At 37.7% G+C, this 10,391-nt stretch overlaps 1 protein-coding gene across 11 annotated transcripts in view; it reads left to right on the forward strand.

Moving 5' to 3' along the window:
- Positions 1–10,391, forward strand: part of LOC128229814 (uncharacterized) — a 66,503-nt gene that overhangs the window by 6,062 nt on the left and 50,050 nt on the right. The window lies entirely within an intron of this gene.

Consider the following 10,391-nt stretch of genomic DNA (forward strand, 5'->3'; position numbering starts at 1 on the left):
TTCCAATATGACATATCACAGCTTGATTAAAACACGGTTAGTGAAGCAGTTTGAGCTAGTTTGTAAGTCGTACTTATCAAATAAGTAATGACTGAAGCATTCATATTTATTATTTCCGAACAATACATAATATTATACGGGAGCATTCAAAGTTTATTAACAAACTGTTTCGTATAACAAAACGATATCATTGCCAAAGTGCACATTATTAGGTGGTATCCTTGCAAGCATGGCGGAATGGTTATACTTGTAACCTCTAAACATACCTGTCTTTATAAGTTGTGCATATCAATGGTTCGAATCCCAGTTTGGCGTTTCATATAAAATAATTTCAACGTAAAAACGATTATTCACTAGACTTTGCAACAGTTTGAAAGTATTAAAGACATAGTTTATTTCTTTAAACTATTATATGTGATTCGAACGATTAAAATGCTAGACATATTGCGTCTGCAAAGATATAAATGATACGATAGTTTTCAATAATATAGTTTTGTTTTATACTATTTTGCTCTTCATAAACTAGAGAAGTACTGTTATGATACTAAATATCGTCACTCGTCAACTTTACTTTAATACGCCAATTAAAACGGCATTATTTAAACATAATTGATAAACATTATACGGTGTGATCTGATTGTGATCATAACTTAGCTATTTTTAGGAACAAACATATTAGCATATAAACCAGTATCGTACAGGAGTGGACACTTCTGATATATATTGCGTGATTTAATTTGTTATATATTAAAATGTTACTCCTAAGTTGACATAAAAATGTTCATTTAGGGCCAGTTTTATTAAAAACTTCGTACGAACTAGACCCGAAATCTACGATCACTTCGTACGAACTTGCGTACGAAGATTTCTGCGACCGTTTTATTAACGCCTTCTTACATTATTTTGCACGAACACTTCGTACGAAAGCTTCGTACGTAATTACTCTTCAAAAGGAGGAAGAATCGGACGAAAATGTAAACAAACCGTAGATGTGAGTATACTAAAAAAAATATCGCAAATAGTGATTTGATCTGCTTCGCTTTTCGAATAATCATAGTAGATATTTACTATTTATTTTAATAAATATAGTGGGTGGTAACCTTTTGTCGATTACGGTTGCTACGGCAAGGTTTAACCCGTTTAAACAGCTGTTTCCTGTGTCATATGTTTTCAGGTTATGACACATTTCGATACCATTCAACTATATTCATTTCTTATCACTTGTACTGTGTATAATAATTATTATGGCGTTAACATGTTAGATAATCACATCCCAAAAGGTATACTTGTCAGTACTGTACTATTACTTTTGTAAATTCTATGTTCTCTTCGATTGAAAAACCCGGAAGTACAAATTTAAGAAAGAGTTTAGTTAGCGCATATTATTTGAACCGTTTCCTTAAGATATGTAAGTTAACAAACTCAAATATGTTTTAATATACAATTCTATTTACTAACCAGTATACAAATCGCATTTGTCATTAAAATAGGTAGACCTATTGTCAATTAGAATATAGCCTTTGTTTATTATTGATATGATTTCTTAAGTTTTTCATTGCCGGCAATCTTTTGAAAGAAAAGCTCAGTCATCTGAGATGCAGTGTTGCAGCACTGAAAAGCAATGGGTAACCGTATGACTATATATCTCAGCATATGAGTATACCAAATATTGCATAAACTATGCTAACATTAATCGGGGTGAAAGATAATTATTAGATTTTTTTAATTGTTATTGGACCGAGTCTTTTGATATTGGACCCAGTCTTTCAAAAACACATGCAATTGCCATTCAAACATAGCATGGAATAAGAAAATACTTGCTACTGCTTCTTGCAAACAAACCGATTTTTTACCAATATGTGTAATGCACCAGTCAATTGTAACCACGCCCCCCCCCCCCCCAGGTCCGGGGAATAGCCGGGACTTTGACTTTCGGTCCAGCCAACCCCGGGTAAAATCCCCGCTCTGCGGGGACGAACTGATGGTTAAACCCCGGCCAAATGCCCCCGCATCCCAGAGACTCTATATAAGACCCAATCTCGTCTTAATTTGGCGCTATGACAAAACCACCGCGGTCACCCGGCCCTGCGGGGCCACCTGGAAAGTAAAAACACGGCCCTTTTCTCCGGCTATCCCCGGTATATCCCCGGACTTGGGGAGCCGTGGTTACAATTGACTGGTGCATAATCATAATTAATACAAAATATCACTGTCAGTGCAGGCATTTCATTTGAATTTGAAGAATGGCTTTTACAAAACAAAGTTGTACTGGAGTGTTGTTTTTTTATCTCTTGAGATAAATGTGTACTTTTACAAGAAATATTATCAAGAATTGTATTTAAAAAAAATGGTAGACCATTTATTTTTTATTTTACAAACGACTTTCACGTTTTATGGATAATAGTAAAGATTTATGTATCTTCTATTTTACAGGTGCCTGTTGTGTTAACAACAAGAAATAACAACAGTTTTACGGTTTATTACTAGTACTTGAGAACAGTCATTGAGAACTAAACTACTGTGATAGCATGCAGCATGTAGTAGTACAGAGGCGTGGCTTTTCAGCAAGAGGTGTCGCTATTGACTGAGGTTAAATACACAACAGTTCTCCCCTTTCAAATATGAAGTCATAACATATATATCAATAAAATATTTCCATAATATTTTAAACTGTTAATGTTTTTCATCATAAACATATTATTTCAACAGTGCGATCATTGATAAACAATACACATATTGTAAAGATATTAAATTAATTGATCTTTCTATCTGATAAAATTAATCACAAATAGCAACTATTAATTAGCAACACTTTTCCAGCGTCATTTAATTAAGCACATTAATTTACAATGCCTCTTCACGGGTACTTTCTAATTGTACGCTAATCTTTCCGGCGGGTGCCTATCGCGTTGTGGATAACGACGTTCTTCGATCTGGGGCGGTTCATTATTATTACTTACATCTGGGGCTAATTGCTCTGAATGTTGTGAATCGGGTAGTGTATTGAAATACCCCTGACCGCGAGTTAATGGCATTGATTCTGTTAACTCTGATATATCAGTTTGAGCCTGACTTTGTTCGATTTCGGTGGGCCGTAACTGATCAATGTGTCGTTTCCATGTGGTATTTCCAACAAATACTTTATACATCAAGGGGCCATCCCTTGATACCACAGTCACTGTAACCCATTTCTCTTTCACGCTCGGCCTATAATCGCGCGCAAGTACGCTTTGACCTAACTCGAGCTCCCTAAATGTTTGTTCTCCTGCTAATGACAATTTCATTTGTTTGTCTTGAACACATTGCTTTGTGTCCGGCTTGAGCAAATCGAGCCTAGTCCCAGTCCAGGGAAATTGCCTCCCGAACTCCTCATTTTGAGAAAAAGGCTTATCAGTCTATGAAATTGAACCAGTCAATAAATCACCACTTGTCATCCTGCTGGGCTATTAACCAGATGTTTCTTATACTGACCAATTTCAGTATGTTCGCATTGAGTTTGTCATGAATGAATTGTATGTATAATCAAAGCACTGATAGTGCTGAACGGTTTGAACGATGATTCCCTTTATATGATAAAAACAACAACATATGACTGATAACATGGCACTCGCTCGCTCACTCTCACGCCTGCCCGTCCACTCATCCAACTTTCAGACACACCGGCCTATCCACTCACTCACTCACCACTCTATTATTATTCTACTATGCCTACCAACTACAATTTTAAGAGAATGTGAACACAATTGTAGTACAGAAAATACTATTTCAATTCAGATCACAGCTTAAAAAGGAGAATATAACAAATTATTTACAAATGTACATATTTAAACCAATTATCCATAACAGCACTATATGGAAATAAGAATCATTAGAATATTCAGACGAAGTATATGACTGACACGCGCAAGGCTAGATATTGTTATAAGTTCAGGCAAAAAGGAGAAACCAGCACTGGATTGATTATGGATTGTACATCTGAATGTCCTCCCCTGTAGTATCTTATCTATAGAATTATTATGCAATACAGTTACAATTAGCTCAACACCAGACCTTCAAGTAGTTTTTCAGTTTATGGGAGTTTTCCCATTCATGTCCGAGTATAAATGTGTTTTACTGTTAATATACGCAAAATATTACATACTTGCGCATGAACTTATTTTGTAAATCAAAAATTATTTCAGGTATGTTTCAGTGACTGATTTTCATTGAAATTAGGTACTTTTGAGTACGCCTACACAAATTGGAGAATTAAAAGTTAGAAGATGACCATGAACTCACAATGTTTTCTTTTCGGTTCTTGTGTTTGCTCGCGTTATCACGTCTGTCCGTACGACTGTCGGTCCCTCCATCCCGTTTTTGTCGATTCTATATGTTTCTCATTCATGTCCTGATATTTTGCAGAACTGAACACCATAGCACGAGGTTGTGTCGCGCTCAAGATCCGTGCCCCTAACTTCAAGGTCATGCGTTTGTTTGTCTCTGAATGTGCTTTGTTGTAGGCATAGTGAAAATAATGGAGAACTGGACTGGCTTACATTTAGACCCTCTGAAGTTTGTTTATCTATGAAAATGCTTGACTGTATCCACAAAAGGAATCGTCAGTCCCTACAAGGGTTCGTGTAGAAGCCTTATGTGGTTAAGAATACCGATTGTTATGCTGCTTAGGTGTGTGCTTGACACATGATGGTCTTAAATGTAGCTGCATTTGTGATTATTTTGAACTGAGTTGGATGTAGAGGAGTCTTACTGTGCTATGTTTGACACTAGGTAAACTTCATTGCAACAGAATTTAGATTTACAGGGCACTGTATTGATTTGATTTCTTTTCACTAAATGGTTTTTTGGGGTTTTACCGCCATCTTAACTCGTTTTTAGTCTAAAGAAAAATGTGTGTCAAGTCAACCAGCAAGCTGATAGTGTTGACGTAGTGGTAGGTCTCGTTTCAATTCCTTGATTAAGAGGTTATAGTGTATACATAACCAACCGACACACTTTGTGTGTTTTTTTAAATTGCGACCAATGGTTTATTGTGTGCTTGACATTGGGGATACATTCAAAGTAAGTGTACCTTTTTATAAAAAAGCTAACGCATCTTACCGTTCAAAGATTGAAAGAAAAGAATTCCATCTGATAGTTTATAAAACGCAGTTACCAGTGTTACTTTTAAAGGCCTAGTTTAAGGAATGTTTGGCATGACAATCCCATGTTGTGCATCTCATGCTAATTGCACTGATGTCACAGTAGGGGCTAATTTCCTGTTTATTTGTGTATTGGCTCGGGGTCATTTAGGGTCTATATCTATAATCAAACCTCCAAAACTGCACAACAGGATATTCAGATCAGATATCTGATAAGAAAATTAGGCATTTAGATAAGATCAATACACCGACATTGTGTACAATACACGTTTTTTTAGTTTTGTTTTTGTTTTTTTATGAGGGGGGGGGGGGGGGGGGGGGGGGTCACTTATAGAAGGTTTAAACCAGGCCTTTAAGCAATACTTTCGTAAATCACTTTGATGTCCATGCATTTTATTTGCATAAACAATAACGTATATCATTTTCATGTAAATATTTATTTACCCATTTGATTTATTTTGTCAAAAAACCGTAATCAGAAGTGTATTGTTTACTGATCCAGATCGTACCTATGAAGTCTGCAATAATGTTGCCTTTCTTATTCATATCAACAGCCAACCATTTAAAAAAAATAACACAAGGTGAATGTTCTCATATGAAGAGCGTTGATTTAAAGTTGACTTTTACAAACTAATTGTTACGAACTTGTGCGTATCAATAAAGTTGAACCTCGTTGGCTCGAATTCGCTTGGCTCGAATTCTTCGTTGGGTCGAATTGAATGTTAAGGACCGATCTCTTTACACTGAGCGTAAGTTTTCCCGCTTGGCTCGAATTTTCCGAGGCTCGAGGTATTTTCGCCGGTATACCGTTTTTAAAATCACCGTTATCATGTGGGATTTGGGCCAAGCAGCAATGCTTTATCTTTTCACAACGTTAAGTCTCAAGTACTAGTATTACAAAACTATTGTCAATTGGGCACTTCATATATAGAGCCTCATAGAGCCCCTTTATTGTTTGTTTGGCACAAAATGTTTATTGGACACACAGTGGACTTGAGAACATTCTGTCTGTGGTGACTGTGATGGGGAGATGGTAGCCATAATGAGGATAAATGAGCCCTGGCTTGACTTTTGAGAGCCCGTCTGGGGCTTGTTTGATCATGAGTCGGCTTGTCTGTAACACAATAAGGATGCAGAGGGCTGATGGAGACCTATTTTGTCTACAAGACATAATTTGAAATTGCGTCCTAATGGGGTTTGAGGAATTTATGTCCGTATGAAGTACATCATGAAACAGTTATATCATCTATTCGTTACGAAATGTTGCGTTTTTATGCCACGAATGCAAATTTACACCTGTGGTATGTATTGAAAAGAACATGAGACATAATGATGAAGCTCATTTTAATCACGTAAGATATTAATATGAATATTTATTACACCGATATTACGTTGCAGTGATTCAAGAGAAATACAAAATGTTATCCCGTCAGAAAACATTTAAACTGCATGTATTTACGATTTTGTTTTCATTCTTAAAAAACCCAACCAAGAATGTGTTAACTTCCAAAGTATCAGCTGAAATAAGAGTGTGCGGGCTTTTCGTGATAATTTAATGTATTTGAAATTATAGCAATCCATGTTGATAGCATAATGAGTCTCAAAGAAAGTACAAATAATTAAATAAACTTAAAAAGAAAAAAATGTATATTGAAAAAATGGGATATTTTTCATACTCTGGCCTTGAAATGATAATTCCATGTACCTTGAAGTGTTCAATGTTGTATTTTAAGTGTCTTATTATAAAGAAATGCAATAAAACTCATTCTTCGATATTTTAAGTATACTAAATCGATTCGGAAATGTTCTGAACGACAAAAACAAGTGAAAATACGATGTACAGCTCGGTTCACAGAAACACGTGTTAGAAATTTATTACCAGCTGGGCAGTCAGTATTTATAACTCTGTGGCTTGCTTTAGATCATTAGATCAGAGGTGTTAATAAACACTGACCCTGGGTAACCTTTATCAAAATGATAAGTTTTGAGGGCAAAAACTCTGGACTGGTCTTAATTTTTCGACTGAAAAATAGTTTTGACGGTGTATCATTGGTGGCGGAATGCACAGCTGTGCGGTATGATAATAGAAAATTACTGAGTTTCAAGCCGAAATCGTCAGTTTCGCCATCCATAGCTCGCATAGCAGATTTAAATGTAGCATTGAACCTTTCAACGAGACCATTAGTTGATGGTTTTGCCGGGGCTGTTTTAATATGCATTATGCCATTACTTTGCATGAAGTTTGCAAAACTATCAGAAATGAATTGAGATCCATTGTCTGTAACGCATTGTTTCGGAAGACCGTATCTTGAGAATATAATTCGCAATTCATTTATCGTGCGTTCGGCAGTAGTCGATTTCATTTCTATAACTTCTGGCCATTTGCTATGTACATCGACAATTACCATAAACATTAGTCCTAAAAATGGGCCAGCAAAATCGACGTGTATACGTTCCCAGCTGGAACTCGGCCATTCCCACGGATGTAGGTAAACATGTGCTGGTTGTCTTTGTTCCATCTTACACCCATTACATCTTTTGACCAAACATTCAATGTCACTATCAATACCGGGCCACCATATGTAACTTCTAGCCAGTCCTTTCATTTTGACAATCCCAGGATGCCCTGAATGAACTGTGTCTAATACCTTAGACCGTAATTTGATTGGAATTACTACCCGGTTTCATCACATCAAACAACCATGATGACTTACGAGTTCATTCCGACGCGAGAAATAGCTTTTCAACAGAGGGTCATTGAGCTTTTCGTCCCAACCGTTTTCTACATAACTGAAAACACGCGATAACAAACGCTCGCGCTGAGTTTCTCTGCGAATCTGAGAGGTGTAAAACACTTCTTCAATATCATTGTCATAATTTTCGGCGTTGTGCGGCGCCGGCAATCTAGACAAGCCATCTACGTTCGAATGTCGCTTAGTATTCTTGTACTCGACATCGTAATGAAATCCTGACAAGTATAACGCATATCTTTGAACACGTGCAGCGGTGGTAACCGGTGTGCTTTTACCAGGGTTAAAAATCGAAGTGTGCGGCTGGCATTCTGTCACTAGAGTGAAATGTCTGCCATACAAATACGTGTAAAATCGTTTAACTGCCCAGTAAATCCCTAACGCTTCTTTGTCTATTTGCGCATACTTACGTTCCGTCTTTGTCAAGGAACGCGACGCAAATGCTATTGGCCTTTCGGAGCCGTCCGGCATAACATGTGACAATATACCGGAAATACCGACCGGGGATGCGTCCATTGCGAGCCGTACCGGAAGTTCCGGATTGTAATGTGTTAGCACGGGCTCTGATGTGATCAAGCGCTTCGAATCATTACACGCCCTGTCACATTCATCTGACCATTTATACTTTTGATTTTTCTGGAGAAGTGCGTTTAACGGACTTACAACGGTTGCAAGATTTGGCAGAAATTTGTGATAGTAGTTTAAAACCCCAAGATAAGCCCTCAATGAAGTTACATTATGTGGTACAGGCGTTTCCAGCATCGACTTAAAGTTTGTCATTACAATTCCACAATTCTATTTTATCAATGTCATGACCACAATATGTAACCTTGTCCTGAAAGAATTGACACTTATCTTTATTAACTTTTAATCCATAGTCACTCAAGCGTGCTAACATTTTTTCAAGGTTTTCGTAGTGCGATTGATCACTGTCCCCTGTGACAATCATGTCATCCAGTATACACTGTACTCCCGGAATTCCCTGAAGTATTGTGTCCATTGTGCGCTGCCATATCGCTGGAAGTGAGGCAATTCCATACACAGACCGGTTATAGCGGTATAGTCCCCGATGTGTATTGATTGTCAGTATAACTCCTTGCTCTCGTCGTCGACCTCCAGGTGTAGGTACGCCTGGCGTAAATCCAGTTTCGTGAATTTCTGTCCCTGTGACAGATTAGCGAAAATGTCATCAACACGTGGAAGTGGATACTTGTCGACCTTCAGCGCCTGGTTGACCGTGACCTTGAAATCTCTGTAAATCCTGACATCTCCCGTTGATTTCAAAACAGGTCCGATTGGTGTAGCTCATTCGCTGGTATTTACTTTTGTTATTATACCTTGTCTTTCCAGGTTGTCAAGTTCTTTCTCGATTTTCGGTTTCATTGAAAACGGAACCGACCTTGCCTTCATGAACTTGGGTGTGGCATCGTCTTTCAGCGTTAATTTCGCCTTGAACCCTTCAGCGTGACAAATACCGTCGCTGAATACAGAATCATATCTATTTATCATATTCGCAAAACGATCTTTTTGTGATTCAATATTATTGACGCGCATAACGCTAGTCCAGTCAACATTAATCTCACTCAACCAGTCTCTCCCAAATAAGGATGGTTTGTTGCCTTTCACTACACAAAGTCTTAAATCCTTCGTTTGGTTGTTGTAGTCAACACGCACTATTGCAGATCCTACTTGCTGTATTGTTTCCCCAGAATATGATTGTATCTTACAGTAGGGTTCGTCCACTTTGATATTTCCAAACAATTGTTTTATGTTGTTCTGAAATAATGGTAACTGCAGACCCAGTGTCTTGTTCCATTTCAACCTGTTTTTCATTGATGACAGGATATAGGAGAATTCTCGATGTTCTCTCGCTGGTCACTTTGTTTATGACATAAACACTGTCATTTTGGTTTCGATCGTCAATTATATTCACATTTCTGGGGTTTGGGCAGATAGTTTTAATGTGTCCCTTTTCATTGCAGCTATGGCAAATTGCATTCTTTAGTCTACACTTGTCAGACTGGTGGTTTGATTTACCACAATGTATGCACCGTGTATTGGAATAGTTCCCTTTTTGTTGTGGCTTCAATGTCACGTCTTTACGGTAATGTCGTTTACTCGGTGGCTTCTTTCCTATATTGTTTACATTCGAACTTCCTGATGCCGTATAATGTAATTCAGCTGCGTCTTTGCAAGCTGTTTCCATCGCAGTGGCGATTTCAATTGCCTTTTTCAAGCTTAAGTCAGCCGTTGACAATAGTTTCCGTTGTGTCGCTTTATCCTTCAACCCACAAACAAACCTATCACGTAATGTGTTTCCGAGATTATCATTGAATTCACAATGGTCTGCTAATCTCCTTATAGCGGCTGTGAAATCACAAATAGGTTCGTGTGTCGCCTGATTACGTTTATGAACACGGAACCGTTCCGCAATCACCAGAGGTTTGGGACATAACTGTGTCTTCAATAATTGAAAAAGTTCCTGGTACGTCTTCTATGCTGG

Source organism: Mya arenaria, chromosome 1 (genome assembly GCF_026914265.1).
Source record: "Mya arenaria isolate MELC-2E11 chromosome 1, ASM2691426v1".
Taxonomy (NCBI): Eukaryota; Metazoa; Mollusca; class Bivalvia; order Myida; family Myidae; genus Mya; species Mya arenaria.